The sequence below is a fragment of the Delphinapterus leucas genome, chromosome 2 (assembly GCF_059928025.1).
Source record: "Delphinapterus leucas isolate spDelLeu-1000000601 "Yukka" chromosome 2, BTC_Dleu_Yukka2, whole genome shotgun sequence".
Lineage (NCBI taxonomy): Eukaryota > Metazoa > Chordata > Mammalia > Artiodactyla > Monodontidae > Delphinapterus > Delphinapterus leucas.
In genome coordinates, this window is record NC_143130.1 from 58,230,739 (window position 1) to 58,247,528 (window position 16,790).

The 16,790-nt window shown below is 39.2% G+C and overlaps 1 pseudogene; it reads left to right on the forward strand.

The window, feature by feature from the left end:
- The first annotated feature begins 6,791 nt into the window (after window positions 1-6,791).
- LOC111170806 (centromere protein K pseudogene) lies at window positions 6,792-12,698 on the forward strand (annotated as a pseudogene).
- The last annotated feature ends 4,092 nt before the right edge of the window (window positions 12,699-16,790 follow it).

Genomic DNA, 16,790 nt, shown 5'->3' on the forward strand with positions numbered 1-16,790 from the left:
TCAAAAAGACAATAACACATGTTAAGGAGGATATGGAGAAATTGGAACCTTCTAACACTGCTCATAGGAATGTAAAGTAGTGTAGTTCGGGAAAAGAGTTTGGGAGTACCTAAAAATTTAACCATAAAGTTACCCTATGACCCCCCACAGTTCTACTCCTAAGTATATAACACAAAATAAATGCATACATCTGTGCAAAAACTTGTAAATGAATTTTCATAGCAACCATGCTATAACAGTCAAAAGTGGAAACAACTGAAATGTCTATCAACTGATGAATGGATAAACAAAATATGTGGTATGGCATAAATGTACAATGGAATAGCATTTGTCCATTAAAAGGAATGAAGTATTGATTCACGCTACAAAATGGATGAACCCTGAATATGCTAAGTGAAAGGCCATATTTTTTATGAGCCCATTAAATGAATTGTTCAAAATAGGCAAATCCATAGAGTCAGAAAGCTGATTAGCGATTGTCAGGAAATGCGAGAAGGGCAAATGGAGATTGACTGCTAATGCTTACAATGTTTCTTTACAGAATGATGAAATGTTCTGGAATTAGATAGTAGGGATGGTTGTAAAACATTGGGAATATATTAAAAGCACTGAATTGTGCAATTTTTAAAAAGTAGGTTTTCTGGTATGTGCATTATAAATCAATTTTTTTTTAATCCCAATTGAGGGACATTCTACAAAATACCTGACTAGTAATCCCCATAACTGTCAAGGGCATCAAAAACAAAGGCTGAGAAACTTTCTGAGTCTTGTCACAACCAAGAAGAGCCTTGAGACAGAAGTACTAAATGTATTATCCTGAATGAGATCCTGGACATTATGGAGAAACTGAGGACATGAATAAAGTATGAACTTCTGTTAATAATAATGTACCAATATTGGTTCATTATTGTAACAAATGTACGATACTAATGTAAGAAAGACATTGATAATAGGGGAATATATGTATGAGGTACAGGGGAACTCTCTGTACTACCTTCAAAATAATTATGTAAATATAAAACTACTCTGAAATTAACATTGATTAAGGTAATAAAACTGATCAGAAAATGATACACAAAAATATCCTAACATGGCCGCCTATAAAGGAGAAGAAGGCGCACAGACAAGAGTAGAAGGGAGACATCCCACTGAAAAATTCTCTAATTCTAATTTAAAAGATTTTTTTCTGTAATTCAAATTTATGAACTGTATGAAATAAAAAGTAAAGGGTACAGAAAAAGTTGTTCAAGGAAACTTGTCTGGCAAAAGACACAATAAACAAAGTTAAAAGAAAAAAAGACAAGAGAACTCATTTGCTATATACTTAGATAATGATTTAATTATCTACCCACTACATTAACTTATAGAAATCAATAAGGAAAAGAGAACCTCAAAGAAAAAAAGTGCAAGGATGCCCAGTCATTATGAAGTACTTTAACACTAGTCCAAATAACAACCATATAAGTTATTTCCAATCTCCAACCCTTTTACAGATTAGGAAGCAGACCCAGAGCAGTGAAGAACCACACTCAAAAGTCACACAGTTCACAGGTGGTTGAACCCAGAGTCAAGCCCAGCACCCTGGTTCCTGTGCCTCTGCTCTTAACCACTACTGTATGCTGTAATGACTGTCTCGTAGGGGTAATGGCTCTCTTCCCTATAATTTTTATTCCACAGAGGATGTGACAAATCCACATATATGAACCTCAAGCCCAAGCAGAGAGCTGGGCGAAAAAAGAAAACAGCACAAAAGCCCAAAAACTGCCCCCTTAGGCTCCTTGCTTAAGGCACTGGGTGGCAGTCTTTCACTACATGCACAATTGGTTCACAAGAAAGCTGAATAGGAGAGAGAAATCTTTGCTGCAGGATCCCTCCCTGACCCTGGGAACTGCAGGAGGAAGATTATCCTATTAGCAGCCTTCTTGCAAAGTTCCAGAACCAACTCAGGAAGAGGCTGAACAGAGGAAGAAAGTACCTACTCCTCTAGAAAATGGTCAAACAGGACACAGGCAATAAAAAGACACTCTTCCACCCACAGATTTTGCACACATTCTCACTGTGTCTCCAGGCTTTGGGACAAGAATTCTCCAGACTGTCAGATAACTACATCAAACCCCACCTACAGCCTACGCATTTTTTAAACAGTTGGGAGGGAATCAAAAGAAAGACTATTTTGTGACACATGAAAATTATATGAAGTTCAAATTTCAGTATCCAGGAATAAAGTGCATGCAGAACATGCCTGAATAGAAAAACCCAGGCATGGGATTCCCTGGTGGCACAGTGGTTAAGAACTGCCTGGCAAAAAAAAAAAAAAAAAAAAAAAAAAATCGCCTGGCAATGCAGGAGACATGGGTTCGAGCCCTGGTACAGGAAGATCCCACATGCCGCGGAGCAACTAAGCCCCTGTGCCACAGCTACCGAGCCTGCGCTCTAGAGCCCGCGAACCACAACTACTGAGCCCGTGTGCCACAACTACTGAAGCCCGCGCGCCTAGAGCCCGTGCTCCACAACAAGAGAAGCCACCACAATAAGTCTGCGCACCGCTAAGAAGAGTAGCCCCCGCTCGCCGCAACTAGAGAAAGCCCGCGCGCAGCAACAAAGACCAATGCAGCCAAAAATAAATAAATAAATAAATAAATTTATTTAAAAAAAGAAAAACCCAGGCTTTCCCTGAGTAGGGATAAATCCAGGTCCCTAACTCCTGTGTGTTTCTCCTTTAGCCTTACACAATTACCAGACTCACATACAATACTTCACTTCTGACACTTTTGTCACCAAACGTGTGTGGGGTTTTCTCTACAACAAGCAGTTATCCATTACGCCAGCTGGGTGTCTTACAATTTAGCTCAATTCTAACACTAACCACCTCGATATAGTGTGATCCCACAGGTCAGATCTCACAGTTCAGTCCCACAAGACTGCTCCCACCCCACATCAGATTCCAAATGCAAGGAACATGTCCCCAGGTTACCCATAACTTCTGTGGACAGAGAATGTAGACTGCCATATTAGTAAACAAAGGATGTTGCCACCATGAAGCCATCAGCCACAGCAGCCGCCCCCAACTGTGCACCCTGAGGGGATTCAGGATGGAGAAAAACAGGATGCCATCCCCTAGATGGTTAAGGTGCATATCAAAAGAATGATTTCAAAGAGCCCAGACTCTTGCATCTTCCCAAAGAAAAGTGTTAAATTCATTAACTTGAGATAGCTGTTTTTTCTTTAATTAACAGTAATCTTTTAATGTTCCCACTACCTAGTTTTGGGGGAGTTTTTGTTTGTTTGTTTTTTGCAAAAATTTCTATATATCCTGGCTCCTCCTTTACCTCTGGGGAACAGTCCTTCAGAACTATCTGAGGGGCTGTCTTCTGGGCTTAAGTCCTCAGAAAATCTGCTGAATAAAACATAATTCTCAACTTTTAGGTTGTGCTTTTTTTTTTTTTTTTTCAGTTGACGCTTCTGTCTGGCTTGGCTACAAATTGGAGGTTCCTATAACCTCCTCCCACTTCAGGTTCAATTAATTTGCTAGAGCAACTCACAGAACTTAGGGAAAATTTTACTTACATTTCATGGTTTATTAGAGGATATGATAAATGATACAGCTGAATAGCCTGATGAAGAGATACTTACGGTGAGGTCTGGGAGGGTCCCAAGCATAGGAGGTTTTGTCCCATGAACCTGGGGTGCATTACCCTCCCAGTACATTGATATGCTCACCAACCTAGAAGCTCTTGGAACACTGTACTTTGGGGATTTTTATGGTAGCTTCCTCACGTAGGCATGGTCAATTATTAAGGAGAGGTGCAGGGTGGGTCTGAACAATTCCAAGCTTCTAAGCATGGCTTTGTCTTTCTGGTGACCAGGAGCCACCCAGGAGCCCACCCAGAGTCACCTCATTAGAATAGAAGATGCTCCAAGTGTTCTTATCATGTAGGAACTTACAAGAGATTTAGGAGCCCTGTGACAAGGATGAGGTCGAAGACCAAATATTAGAAAAAGAGATGCTCCTAGTGTTCTTATTACTTAGGAAATTTAAAAGGTTTTAGGAGGCCTATGCCAGGAACTGGGAGCAGAGACTGATATATATTTTTTTCTATTATCCCCCAGCAGCTTTGTACATTTGTTTGCATATTAGCTATGGCTACAGCTGCACAGTTGAGTAGTTACAACCGATGGGGTTAAGGGCATACCTACCCCAACATACGGCACCTTGGCATATTGAATATTTTAAGCTCAAGGTGTTTGAGAAAATGGCAGAAGCAGGAAGGTCACTTTGATCTCCCAACCCTCTTCCTCTGAGACAAGTCATAAAAGCCTCATGTGAGATGTGCCTTCCCTATACCCTGGGGGAAGGATCATCCTTATTTCCAAAGACAAAAGGATGCCAAGAAGAATCAGAACAAACAGGTTTTAATAAATTTTCCCCAGTTTTCTACACTAACCTCATCCTCTCTGACTTATATTTCTATACAACTGCCTATTCCTCATCAAACCTAGCATAAAAATACTCAAGGTCTGTTTCTACAGGTATTAATTTCCTTAGAAATGAAGGCTCCCGTGTCACACAAAACTCACATTAAATAAATTTGCATGGGGAATTCCCTAGCAGTCCAGTAGTTAGGACTCCATGCTTTCACCGCCAAGGATCCGGGGTTCCATCCCGGGTCAGGGCACTAGGATCCTGCAAGCCCCGCAGTGCTGCCAAAAAAATTTTTTTAAGTCATAAATAAATTTGCATGCCTTTTTCAGTTTAATTTTCAGACCTAGCCAGGGGGAAGACTGAGGAAAGCTTTTTCCTCCCCTACACAGCAGAAACTATTTTGTCCACAAAGCCAAAAATATTTACTATCTGACTGTGTGGGTAATTTTATGTGTCAAATTGACTAGGACACAGTACCCAGATATTTGGTCAAACACTACCTGTATACATACACTACCTGTATGTTGCTGTGAAAATATTCTTCAGATGGGATTAACATTTAAATCAGTAGACTTAGAGTAAAGCTGATTATTCTCCATAATGTAGATAAGTCTCATTAAATCAGCTGAAGGTCTTAAGCAAAAGCAGACTGAGGTACCCTAAGAAAGACAGAATTCTGCCAGCAGATGGCCTTTGGACTCAAGCTGTAACATCAACCCTTCCCTGGGTCTCCAACCTGCTAGTTTACCCTGCAGATTTTGGATTTGCCAGCCTCCACAATCACATGAGTCAATTTCTTAAAATAAATCTCTGTCTCTCCAATAAATTGGCCCTTTAGAGAAAAAGTTTGCTGATCTCTGTTAGTCACCTGACTTACATCACAAAAGTTGTCAGGGATTCCTAGTCAGAATAGTGTAATTAACAATCTTCCTTTCAGGGACTTCTCTGGTGGTCCAGTAGTTAACACTCCATGCTCCCAATGCAGAGGGTCCAGGTTCATCCCTGATCAGGGAGCTAGATCCCGCATGCCGCAACTAAGATCCCACATGCTGCAACAAATATCCCGCATGCTGCAACTAAGACCCAGAACAGCCAAATAAATAAATAAATATTTTTTTAAATCTTCGTTTCACAATATATGTAAATGAAACCATCGTGCTATAACATCTTAAACTTATAAAGAGATGTCTGGCAATTATTTCTGAATAAAACTTGAAAAAATCTTTCCCGCTGTATTTATTCCTATATGCTGTACTAGGAATGCTGATTTTGAAATGTAAAGCCAAAAAAATATTTTTAAAGAAGAATGCAAACCATATAGACCAATGGAATAGAGAGCCAAGAAATAAACCTTTGCATATAGGTCAAATTATTTCAACAAGGGTGTAAAGTCCATTCAATAGGAAAAGGACAGTCTTTTCAACACATGGTGCAGGGAAAATTGGAAATCCACATGCAAAAACAAAAAAAATGAATTTGGGCCCTTACCTTACATCATACACAAAAATTAACTCATTATGGATCAAAGACCTAAACTTAGAAGCTAAAACTATAAATCTCTTAGAAAGCATTGAGAAATGCTTTGTAATATTAGATTTGACAACAATTTCTTGAATATGACACCAAAAGCACAGGAAACAAAAGAAAAATAAATTAACTTGAGTATATCAAAATTAAAAACTTCTGTGTGCCAAATCAACAGAGTGAAAAAAGCAACCTACAGAAGAAAATATTTGCAATCTTATAAACTGATATCCAAAATATATAAAGAACTCCTACAACTCAACAAAGCAACCTGATTAAGAAATGGGGAAATAACTTGAACAGACATTTCTCCAAAGAAGATATACCAATCAGTAAAAATCAGTATACAACAAGATACCACTTTACACCCATTAGGATAACTATTGTATTAAAAATAATAATAATAAAAATGGGCTTCCCTGGTGGCACAGTGGTTGGGAGTCAGCCTGCCGATGCAGGGGACGCGGGTTCGTGCCCCGGTCCGGGAAGATCCCACATGCCACAGAGTGGCTGGGCCCGTGAGCCGTGGCCACTGAGCCTGCGCGTCCGGAGCCTGTGCTCCGCAACGGGAGAGGCCGCAGCAGTGAGAGGCCCGCGTACCGCAAAAAAAAAAAAAAAAAAAAAAAAAGTGTTGGCAAGGATGTAGAGAAACTGGAACTCTTGTGCCTTGCCCTTGGGAAGGTAAAATGGTGCATCTGTTATGGATTCATCTCTATGTTATTTCTGGGGGAAAAAAACAAAAGAAAACAGAAATACCATATGTGGTATGTACATGTGGTATGTACATACCAGGGAATATTATTCAACCTTGGAAAGGAAGAAAATTCTGACACATAGCTACAACATGGATGAAATGTCAGGCCATTATGTGAGTGAAATATGCCAGACAGCAAAGAACAAATATTGTGTGATTCTACTTATATGAGATACCTAGAGTAGTCAGATTCATAGAGACAGAAAGCAGGATGGTCATTGCTAGGGGCTGGGAATAGGGAGTAATGGGGAATTGTGTTTAGTGGGTACCATTTCAGTTTTGCAAGAGTTCTGGAGATGTATGGTTGATGATTGCAGAACAAGGTGACACACAATGCCACTGAGCTGTACATTTAAATGGTAAATTTTATGTAACATGAATTTTACCACAATAAAAAATAATAGTGCCTAGCATTATGATGAGTAAGCAAATTATTAGATTCATGAAAAGCAAGACCAGATGCAAATTTTTTAAAAACACAAAAAAAGTCAGTATTATACCTTTAGAGGGAAATTGTTTCGGTTCTATCAATTGCTTTATAAGTTATTGGTAAAATATATTTAATTAACATTTGTATCAACAATAAATTCTGTTGATAATTTAAAATAAGTAAAATATTTCTTTGGTCCCCACTACCCTGGCCCCAACCATCATTAGTCCGTTGGTCCAAACGTGCACTATGATCAAAATCCGTCTCCCCTCCACTGAGACTCTGATTCCCAACACCTTCACATTTCAGTACCACCCTTCTTACCAGATATCAGGAATCTGGGTTCCCTGAAAGTTTATAAGACACCAAACTTGGCCTCCCAGATCTTGATGCCAAAGGGCATGTTAAGCTGTCCCTGACTCTTAAAGACAAGTTTTACACAAAATCATGGAATATAAGTAAGTGTATATTTCAGCAAGAGGTTCATTAATTACAGAATTCAGAGGCCACTCATGGGAATCTTCAGTGGGAAGGAGCAGGAAGAGTGCAAAAAGGAGAAAGAATATAAGCCACACAATTTATAATACTTCTCTGCCATAGTCCCAAAGAGTGAATGCCCAAAGTTCACTTTTCTCAAAAGCAGGAAGAGCTTTCTAATACCTAACCTTATTTGAGGGCAACTTTTCAGATACCATTGCACTGAAAGCTCTCCTGTTTAGAACCTCCCTTGATTGTGTTTACTCCAAATAGGTCACGCATGCTAGAAATGACATGTTTAGAGCAAAGCGATCTCCAATCTAGAGGACATGGCATGGATCATTCTCCTTGGGATCCTTCAATGTCTCCTCTCCCTTCCCTACCCTGTTCCAAAAATGCTTTCCACTTCACAAACAAGACAAGAAATATTACCAAGGCTGTTGCCCAAGAATCATACCCCTGCCACTCTCTCAAATGGAAACCAATTACACTTAATCTAAGTTTCAGGAGGAAGCTGCATAGACAAAAAATGACAAGAACTGGTTGGAACCAACTAGGCCCAAGATGGCAGAAGATTCAACCTCCAGTAGACCTTGAGCCTCATAATACACTCACAGTAACACATTAGCTAAATGACACACCCACCAGCGCCAGAACAGCTGATGATTGCCACGACAACAACCAGAAAATTCCACACAAGGACTAAAAAGGAGAGTTGCATCAGTTTTGGGTCCAAACCACTCATCTGTCTCAGAAAACTCATGAATATCCCTCCCACTCCTTCCAAAACCCTCCCTTTTATTTCGACTCTCCTATATATTTGGTGTCTCTGCCTGAATTGGGTTGAGAAGTTGAGTTGTGAACTAGGTTCCTGCTTCTCCATTCTTTGGCCACTGTTGTTCCAGTCTCAGCATCTCATTACTGACTGCATGGATCCAATCAGAAAAAGAACCTCCCTGGCTGAGACAAGGGGTCTCAGCCAGGCTAGGACCCCAGCATGGGTTCAGTCGACGAACCTGGTAACAGAAACACTCCCCATTCCTCCATGGTCCTTTCACATCCGAATTTCAGCTCAGACTCTTGCCTCTGGCCTCTAACCTCTCTCCATCCTTGTCTCAGTTTGGACAGCATTACCTTCAGGAAGTCTCTCAGGAGGTTTTCAGAGGCAGAGATGCCATAACATAATTCACATTCCATATGCCAGTATTTCTATCTAGATTTCAAATAAACCCACCTATTAAGTAAAATTTAACTTCCACCAAAATGGAAGCTCTAAAATGAAAGGGGTCTTGTATTCTTAACTTGTGATCCCCTACAACATATACATGAATAACTGATAGCCTGCCTTGACATGGGCATTCAACAAAAATAGTTTAATTCTGTAAATTACAGGTTAGTAATCCTTTTCTGTAAAGAGCTGTAAATATTTTAAGCCTTAAGAGATATAGGTCTCTGTAGCAACTACTCAACTTTGCTGTTGTAGTGTGAAAGCAGCCATAGACAATGTGTAAACAAATTTGCACGACTGTATTCCAATAAAACTTTACTATGGACACTGAAATTTGAAGAAATAGTACTCTGATTTTTCTCAACTACTTAAAAATATAAAATCCAATTTTATTTCACAAGCCTTATACATACAAGGCAGAGGTCTGGATTTGACTACGGGTTGTACTTTGCTGACCCTCAGTATAAATGAATACAGTTTGAATCAGTCCCAAATGTATCTCTATGATCCCATTCTTTCTGTTTCTCCAATTATCCTGTAGACTTATCCATATCTCACCAGAGAACAACACTGATAAAAATCCTTCAATGAATGCCATGTTCCCTCTGCTCTGTGGGGCCCATATACATGTTAAATCCCAAACTTTTGCTCTCCTTTCTCTCTCCATATGTTTGTGAGGCAGGTCTTTTGCTTTTTGGCAATGCCTCTGATGTGTTCAGTTTCCTTGTCTGTGAACTTCCATCAAATCCCTCTATTTCCAAACCATGTGCTTACCCCTGAGCCCCAACCCAATTATTGACTTTCCTAAGAATCTCTTCCTGATCACCCTCCACTAGGCTCCTAAACACCAGGCACTTAGCTCATTGTCCTCTTGTAGACAGCAAGTTGTCTGATTGTTTGCCCTGTCTCTTTTCCAAACTAGCTCCCCACAAGAGTCATAGCTGTTTTGTCAACAATTCCACAAATGGGCTGACAAATAGTAAACATTCAATCAACATTACGGAATCAATGACTCTCACTGCTGGGAGGCACAGTATAATTAACAAAGAAGACTGAAATAAGCTAGAAACCATTTAGTATATCTGGCATCATTGCTAGTATAAACAGGGGCTTAGTAGAGGAGGGCCAACAGGCAAAACTAAAAAACAGAAGCAGTGGCTCTGTGGTGGTAAGTGATGGGCTGAGGAGAGTGCCATAATGGTTGCAACTTGCCACTGGGGCTGCCTGGCATTTCACAGGATATGGAGCCCCAGCCCTGAAGGAGAGACCCCTTACTGCTGGTAAGATAGGAAGGGGGCAAGGTACAACCTTTAAAAGAATGATAGCCATTGGGGACATGACATAAACTGGTTAGAACCAACTAGGTCAAAGATGGTGGATGATTGACTTCCACTAGACCTTGAGTCTCAGTATATGCTCATTGTAATATATCAGCTAAAGGACACACCCACAGGCACCAAGACAGTTCTGAGGCCAATGACTATAAAAGGCCAAAACGCAGGTGGTAGCCCAATTCCTAGAAATCCCCGCCCCTTCCCCAAAATAGTTGGAATAATCCTCCCATTCATTAGCCTATGAAATTACCCACCCCTGTAAAAACTGACAACCCTGTATCCTAGTGCCCCTCCCCTTCTGAGATGGCCCACACTCTATGGAGTATGTATCTCCCTAAATAAACCTTCTTTCACCTTACTATGGCTCGCTCTTGAATTCTTTCCTGTGTGAAGCCAAGAACCCACACTTGGTGGCTATCCCGGGGACTTGGATGTGACCTGGGATGTTACCATTCTCTCTGGCCCCACTTTCTTTCCTGCAACACTTGGGAGCTGGATACCTGTGATACTGCAACTTAGAATAAGAAATATATATTTGGTCCCCCTTTCTGGCACAGAGCTCCTAAAACCCTTGGAATTTCTGGTGCTGAGATTGAAAAATGTATCTTTTGTTATGTTAATACGGTGACTTTGGAAGGTCGGAAAGGGTGAGGGCTGGCTTGGTTGCCAAGATAACCAATTGATAAGAGAGCTGGAACTTTCAGTCCCATCCCCAGACCTCTGAGGAGGGGAGAGGGGCTGAAATTAAAATCAATCTCCAGTGGCCAATGATTTAATCAACCATGCCTATATAATGAAGACTCCATAAAAAAACAAAAGGATGGGGTTTCTAAAACTTCTAGGTTTGTGAACTAGAACACTTCCATTCGCCACAGTGCTGGACCCAAACTCCACGGGGACAGAAGTTCCTTTGTTCAGGACCTTACTCTAGGTATCTGTTCCTATCGCTGCTGATTCCTAACTTTTAATATCGTTTGTAATAAACTGAAAATCTAGTGAGTAAATAGGTTTTCTAAGTCTTGTGAGCCATTCTAGCAAATTAATTGAACCCAAGGAGGGGATCGTAGGAACCTCTGATTTTTAGCCAGTTGATCAGAGACACAGGTGACAACCTAAACTTGTGATTGATATCTGAAGCAGAACGGGGCAGTCTTGTGGGACTGAGTCCTTAACCTGTGGAATCTGATGCTATCACTGGATAGATAATGTCAGAATTGAGTTGAATTGCAGGACACCTAGAGAATTGCTTGGTGGTGTGGGGGAAAACTTCCCACGTGCTGGAATTGGGAATTGCCCAAAGTCCAGCCAGGCCTCAAGTGCCACTCTTATCTAGCTCCTGCACCAATGACAGCTCCAAAAACCCACCTGTTAGGAGGGAAAGACAAAGTGGTAGGGAACTGAGGAACTGATTAACTTGAGGGCTTCCCTTCAAGTACTCCTTTATTCTCTAGCACATTCTCTGAATAGAGTGATAAGGAAACTCATGCACAGATAGTATAAGGCAGGGGTCCCCAATCCCTGGGCTGTGGACTGGTACCGGTCCGCGGCGTGTTCGGAACTGGGCCACACAGCAGGACGAGAGTGGCGGGTGAGCCAGCAAAGCTTCATCTGCTGCTCCCCATCTCTCACATTACCGCCTGAACCATCCTCCCCACCACCCTGGTCTGTGGAAAAACTGTCTTCCATGAAACCAGTCCCTGGTGCCAAAATGTTGGGGACCACTGGTTTAAGGGATTGCCTAAGGTCCCAAAACTTTTTAAATTATCATAAGGCTAAGAAAATTATAAGCGCGAGTCACTGAATCAGCAAGATACAGAGTGTACTACAGATGTGGAAGACACTAGAGATGCTGAAGAAGAACTTACCAAAGAAGGTGAAGAAATATGAAATGATGTGGAAGAATGTCAGAATAAAACATTGCTTGCTGGAACGGAGACATTCACTGATTCAAATGCTCAGTTATCATTAATTACGTCAGTGAAATGTTTAACCACCACTGGAATTAGTCAATGGCAGAAAGAAACTCCTAAATTAATCCCACTGAATGAAGATGTTCTGGTAACATTAGGAAAAGAAGAGTTCCAAAAATTAAGACATGATCTACAAATGGTACTGTCTAGAATGGTAATGTCAAAGAATGAAAAGATAAAGAAAAAATAGTGGCTGGATGAACAGCAACAGATACTGGAATCTCTTAATATAGTAAACAATGAAACATCACATAGTGACATTTTTTTCTGAATTGAGAACCTTTAATAAGCTGAAAACAAAAATGCTTAATATAAAAGAATTAAGGGTGTGGAGAAAAGGGAACCCTCTCGCACTGTTTGTTGGAATGTAAATTGATAGAGCCACTACGGAGAACAGTATGCAGGTTCCTTAAAAAACTAAAAATAGAACTATCATATGACCCAGCAATCCCACTACTGGGCATATACCCTGAGAAAACCATAATTCAAAATGAGTCATGTATCACAATGTTCACTGCAGTTCTATTTACAGTAGCCAGGACATGGAAGCAACCTAAGTGTCCATCGACAGATGAATGGGTAAAGAAGATGTGGCACATATATACAATGGAATATTACTCAGCCATAAAAAGAAACGAAACTGAGATATTTGTAGTGAGGAGGATGGACCTAGAGTCTGTCATACAGAGTGAAGTAAGTCAGAAAGAGAAAAAAGATACCATATGCTAACACATATATATAGAATCTTTAAAAAAAAAAAAAGGTTCTGATGAACCTAGGGGCAGGACAGGAATAAAGATGCAGACGTAGAGAATGGACTTGAGGACATGGGGAGGGGGAACGGTAAGCTGGGATGAAGTGAGAGAGTAGCACTGACATATATACACTACCAAATGTAAAATAGATAGCTAGTGGGAAGCAGCCGCATAGCACAGGGAGATCAGCTCAGTGCTTTGTGACCACTTAGAGGGGTGGGATAGGAAGGGTGGGAGGGAGACACAAGAGGGAGGGGATATGGGGATATATGTATATATATAGCTGATTCACTTTATTATACAGCAGAAACTAACACAACATTGTAAAGCAATTATACTTCAATAAAGATGTTTAAAAAAAAAGAATTTAAGGAGAAACTCTTGATTACCTTGGGTGAGTTTTGAGAAGACCATTTTCCTGTAACTGATAGAAAATTGAAAAAGAAAAACATTGTCTATTCTTGCCTCCTTAGTTGTAGATTAATTGAGCATAAGCACCTGGGTTTAGTTCTGGGCTTTCTATTCTGTTCCATTGACCTGTGTGTCTGTTTTTATGCCAGTACCATACCGTTTTGATTACCGTAGCTTTGTGTATAGCCTGAAGTCAGGGAGCCTGATTCTTCCAAAAGTGTCCTTTCTCAAGATTGTTTTGGCTATTTGGGGCCTTTTGCATTTCCATATAAATTTTAAAATTATTTGTTCTAGTTCTGTGAAAATTATCCATGGCATTTTTTTTTTTTTTTTTTTTTTTTTTTTTGCGGTACATGGGCCTCTCACTGTGTGGCCTCTCCCATTGTGGAGCACAGGCTCTGGATGCTCAGGCTCAGCAGCCATGGCTCACAGGCACAGCTGCTCCGTGGCATGTGGGATCTTCCTGGACAGGGACACAAACCCATGTCCCCTGCATCAGCAGGTGGACTCTCAACCACTGCGCCACCAGGGAAGCCCCCATGGCATTTAAAAAAATATATTTATTAATTTATTTATTTGGCTATGCCAGGCCTTAGTTGCAGCAGGAAGAATCTTCACTGTGGCGTGCTGGATTCTTAGTTGTGGCATGCAGGATCATTTTAGTTGCAGCATGCAGGCCCTTAATTGTGGCATGTGGGATCTAGTTCCCTGACCAGGGATCGAACCTGGGCCCCCTGCATTGAAAGCATGGAGTCTTAACTGCTGGACCACCAGGGAAGTCCCACCCATGGTATTTTGATAGAGATTTCATTGAATCTGTAGATTTCCTTGGGTAATATGGTCATTTTAACAATATTGATTCTTCCACTCCAGTCACACAGTATATCTTTCCATCTGTTTGTGTTGTCTTCAATTTCTTTCAGCAGAGTCTTATAGTTTTCCAAGTACAGGTATTTTGATCCCTTAGGTAGGCTTATTTTTAGGTATTTTATTCTTTTTGATGTGATGGTAAATGGGATTGCTTCCTTAATTTCTCCTTCTGATTAAAAAATGGGCAGAAGACCTGAATAGACATTTTTCCAAAGAGGACATACAGATGGCCAACAGGCACGTGAAGAGACATGGCTAATCATTAGGGAACATGGCTAATCATTAGGGAAATGCAAGTCAAAAGTACAATGAGGTATCACCTCATATCTGTCAGAATGGCTGTCATCAAAAATAGCACAAATAAGGGAGTTCCCTGGTGGCCTAGTGGATAGGATTTGGCACTTTCACTGCAGAGGTCTGGGTTCAATCCCTTGTTGGGGAACCATCCTGCATGCCGTGTGGTGCAGCCAAAATACAAAAAAAAAAAAAAAAAAAAAAAAACCCACAAATAATAAATGTTAGCCAGGACTTGAAAAAGAGAACCCTCATACAATGCCAGTATGAATGTAAATTGGTACAGCCACTGTGAAAAACAGTTTGGAGGTTTCTCAAAAAAAACTAAAAATAGTGCTAACATATGTCCCAGCAATTTCACTCCAGGGTATATATCCATAAAAAACAAAAACACTAATTAAAAAAGATACATGCACTGCAATGTTCATAGCAGCATTACTTAAAACAGTCAAGATATAGAAGCAACCTAAGTGTCCATCAACAAATGAATGGATAAAGAGGCTGAGTAACATTCCATTGTATGTATATATGGAACATATATTTTGCTCCATATATACATGGACAAGAACAAAAATTTGCCATTTGCAGCAACATGGATAGACTTGGAAGGTATTATGATAAGTGAAACTAGTCAGAGAAAGACAAATACTGTATGATATCACTTATATGTGGAACCTAAAAATACAATAAGTTAGTGAATATAACAACAACAAAAAAAAGCAGCAGACTCACAGCTATAGAGAACAAACTAGTGGTTACCAGTGGGGATAATGAAGGGCAGAGGGGCAATATAGGGGTATCAGATTAAGAGGCACAAACTATTATTGATAAAATAAGCTACAAGGATATATTGCACAACACAGGGAATATAGCCAATATTTTATAACCATAAATAAGGCATAACATTTAAAAACTGTGAATCACTATATTGTACACCTGTAACATACAGTTTTATACAGCAAATATACTTCAAAAATTTTTTTGAAAATAAATTAATTAAAAAGAAATTTTAAAATGATAACAAAAATATAGAGGAAAAAAGAAAAACATTAAAAAATCAACTGCATAACTGATAGCATTACATGAAATGTTAGAGATTCATATAAATAGATTTTTTGATGTCCCACATGATCCATATGTCAAAATTAGTGATTACTTTTGGCCACCTTATAATGAACTGCTATTACTTAAAGGAATTGCCTTGAGACATCTAGAAGATTCAATCCAAATAAGATTAGAATTCTTCTATGAGTAAAAAGGTGGTCTTTTTTTCCCCACACAGTACTTAAAGAATCCTTTTTGTTATTCAAAGATAACAGAAACACTGAAGACTACTTGAACGGAGAACATAAAATCAAAGCACTTAGTCCATCTTTCTTTTATTCTTAAAATGGCATATGCTGCAATCTTATTCATTTTAATATAGTCCTCTTTCATTCAAGTCAGTGCTTTAGTGTTTTAAACTATATGAACAAGAATGCAAGTAAAAAATATTCTAGGCCTAATCATTACAAAACATTTAATGTACCTTACTTCATGCAATACTCTTTAAAAATTCTTTGTTAATTTATGATATTGCTAATGCAATATTTTCCATTAAAATTTTATGACAGTTTCTTCTACGTATTTTGATGTCCATTTGATGCTTAACTCATTCATTTAGGAATTATAATGGACAGACTATTTTATTTGAAGATGGTTCTAAAATTAAAGTAGTATCTGATACAGAAGATAGCAAGATTTTAAAATATTTATCAAATCTGTTTCATGTATGCTGCCTTAGTTTTAGATTTGTTTAAAAAAAGGAATATAAAATACTAATGGATAGAGTTAGCATGAAAACTAATGGATAAACTTATAAACTTTCATAAAACAAAAACTATTTTAATGTGTATTATATACCAAATGATATTATATATTAAACTACTCTTGATTCTGTTAATTATTACCAACAAAATTGTGTTCATAAAATTGTATTAATCCTTTTCTGGACTTTTCTGTAATCCTTTTCTGTGACTTTTCTGTAAATAAAACACTTTAATTTAAAAACAAAAGCAGGGAATTCCCTGGCAGTCCAGTGGTTAGGACTCAGTGCTTTCACCACAGGGGCCTGGGTTCAATCCCCAGTCGGGGAACTAAGATCCCACAAGCCACGTGGCACAGCCAATAGATAGACAGATAAATTAATTAATTAATTTAAAAACTAAGCAAAAAAGTGGAAGCAAAACTAATTGTGAAGTTCCTGGTAATCAAAGACTATGCAATTGTAATTAAAATAACTAAAAATAAATTTAAAAAAATTAGCTTGTAGCAATGTACT